The 3,193-nt window shown below is 38.8% G+C and overlaps 1 pseudogene; it reads left to right on the top strand.

The window, feature by feature from the left end:
• Positions 1-737: 737 nt before the first annotated feature.
• On the top strand, positions 738-1,497 carry LOC103254868 (annotated as a pseudogene).
• The last annotated feature ends 1,696 nt before the right edge of the window (positions 1,498-3,193 follow it).

Raw genomic sequence — 3,193 nt, forward strand, 5'->3', positions numbered from 1 at the left:
TATCCTTTTATGGTCTGTGGGATGATAGTAATTGTCCATATTTCATTCTTTATGTCGGTAATTTGTGTTCTCTTTCATTTTTTCCCCTGGCTAGTCTAGTTAGAGATTTATCTATTTTTAAATCTTTTCAAAGATTTTTAATTTTTTCTCTGGCATTTTTTTCTGTTTTACTCTGCCAGAACTTTTGATATTGTCTCACAAGTTCTTGGAGTTTTGTTCATTTTTAAGGAACTTTTTTTCTGTCTATTCTTCAAATTGAATAATATACATTGCTCTGTCTTTATGTTAATTGACTTTTTCCTCTATTATCTTTATCTCCTGCTAAGACCATCCAATAAGTTTTAATGCCACATATATATTAGTTATTTGCTTATTTATTATTTGTTTAGTCTATATTCACATATAGACTTGTTGTTTCAAACATAGATTTCTTTTCAGTTTTAGGATTTCTATTGGTTATTTTTTATTTTTTTGTTTTACTGGAGTTTTCTATTTTTTCATACACAATGAGCACATATGCTTTTATTTCCTCAGGTATACTTATAGTAATTGTTTAAAAATCTTTATTTGATCATTGCAACATCTGGATCATCTCAGGATGATTGCTTTCTCTCTTAAAAGTGCATGTCACTGTTCTGTCCACTTCCTACCACTGCTCCCAGCGCCACTCTGTCCTCCTTCTGAGCTCTGGGTTCCTGCTAAGTTAGCACTACTGCCATTCCCTTTCGCTTGCCATCATGATTATCTACCAGGACCTCATCAGCCACGATGAGAGATATTCTTCAACATTCACAAAATCTGAGGGATCGTGGATGAGTTGTGCCTGGAGGTGGAGAGGAAGATGGCCAGTACAATAGAGGATAACATTGATGACTCACTCATTGTTGGATATGCCTCTGCTGAAGGCCCCCAAGACAGGGTATCAAAAACAGTAATCACTGGTTTTGATATTGTCATGAACCATCACCTGCAGGAAATCAGCTTCACAAGAGAAGACTACAAGAAGTACCTAAAAGATTACATGAAATCAATCAAAGGAACACTTGAAGAACAGAGACCAGAATGAGTAAAATATTTTATGACAGGGACTGCAGAACAAATCAAGTAGGTCCTTGCTAATTTCAAAAACCATCAGTGCCCGTGGATTTGAGACCAGCCCAGACAACTTGGCAAGACCTTATCTCTACAATAAATAAAAAAAATTAGCTAGGCGTGGTAGCTCGTGCCTGTAGTTCCAGCTACTTGGAAGGCTAGGGTGGAAGGATCGCCTGAACTCAGCAGGTGAACGCTGGGGTGGCTGTGAGTATGCCACTGCACTCCAGCCTGGTCAACAGAGTGAGATTCCAATACTCACACACACACACAAAAACAAAACTATCCCCTCTTTATTGGTGAAAATATGAATCCAGGTGGCATGGTTGCTTTACTGGACATGTGAGGATGGTTTGACCCCATGTATGATTTTCTTTAAGAATGGTTCAAATGGAAAAATGTTAACAAATTTGGCAATTACTTTGGATCTATCATCTATCATAACTGGCTGCTGTTTGTCATCCACATAACACTAGGATTTAAGACAAATGTAACCGATGTCATCTTGAGTTTCATTTACTTTGACCATGATTTATTTGGAATAGAGAGATTCTTTCTAAAAACAACATGTCATTAGGTTGTCTAAAAATAAAATGTATTTAAACTAAAAAAAAATATGACACATGCTTGTTTATATGTGTGTTTAGTAATTTTGGATTGTACCCAGGACATTATATTGTTATATTATGGGAACTGTAGACCCTTTATATTCCTCTGAAGAGTATTATGTTTGCTTGTGTGTTTGTTTTAACAGACAATTTGCTCAGCTGGATTTAAACTTCAAACTCTACCTCTGGAGTGGCATTCAAATTTCAATTCAGTTCTTTTATTTTTTAGTTGGAATCTGTCCTGTGTAAGGGTGGTTCATAGGTCAGACAGACATTTAGAAAGAGTGTTCACACAGAATTTGGAGCTCTTCCCCCTTGGTTCTCTCCTTCGGGGATTTCTTCTTCACTTTTCTGCAGCTGGGTTTGCCCTCTTCTCTGTACACTGATTCTTCAGGATAGAAATACAGCAGATTTCTACTGGTGTTTTAGCCACACCTACATAATATCTACTGTGACCTTCCCTTTGGAAAAGCAAAAATCCATAAGGATGGTAAACTACACCATTCTCTTTCTTTTTTCCAAGTCTCAACTCCCCTGCAGGATCTTACAAGGTTCTTTCATTGTTGTTATTATTTTCACACTCCAGTGCCAGCTGATCATTGTTTTATATGCTTTCCAGAGTTTTCAGTGTTATATCAAGAGGGACTGAGCTAGTTGGCCAGCTACACTTCTTTTTAATTTTTAAAATTTTACTTGTTACTTTGGGCCTTTAATACATCTGGAAGTTTGTTAATGGGTTGTTAAGTTGTAGATCTAAACTTACCTTTTTCAGTGTGACTAATTAAAAATAACTTGGTTTTGTGAGATAGTGATCTAAATTTATCTTTTTAAAAATATAGCATGGCTCAGTGGCTCAGTCTGTAATCCCAATACTTTGGGAGGCCAAAGCGAGTGGATTGCCTGAGCCCATGGGTTCGTGACCAGCCCAGGCAACTTGGCGAGACCTTGTCTCTACAATAAATCAAAAATTAGCTGGGCGTAGTAGCGTGCACCTGTAGTTCTGGCTACTTGGAAGGCTAAGGCAGAAGGATTGCCAGAGCCCAGCAGGCTGACACTGGGATGGCTGTGAGTGTGCCACAGCACTCCAGCCTGGGTGATGGAGTGAAACTCCAACTCAAAAAAAAAAAAAAATAAGCCAGGCAGGGTGGCTCATGCCTATATTCCTAGCACTTTGGGAGGCCAAGGCAAGAAGATTGCCTGAGTCCATGGGTTTGAGACCAGCCTGGGCAACTTAGTGAGACCTCATCTCTACAATAAATTAAAAAATAAGCTGGGTGCGGTGGCTCAAGTCTGTAATCCCAGCACTTTGGGAGGTTGAGGTGAGAGAATTGCCTTAGCCCACAGGTTTGAGAACAGCCTGGGCAATTTGGCGAAACCTCATCTCTACAATTAATCAAAAAATTAGCTGGGTATGGTAGTGCACACCTGTAGTTCCAACTACTTGGAAGGCTGAGGAGGAAGGATCAATAGTTGGAACCACAGGCATGCCACCA

The sequence above is a fragment of the Carlito syrichta genome, unplaced genomic scaffold (genome assembly GCF_000164805.1).
Source record: "Carlito syrichta isolate Samal-C Ts95f unplaced genomic scaffold, Tarsius_syrichta-2.0.1 Scaffold287598, whole genome shotgun sequence".
Lineage (NCBI taxonomy): Eukaryota > Metazoa > Chordata > Mammalia > Primates > Tarsiidae > Carlito > Carlito syrichta.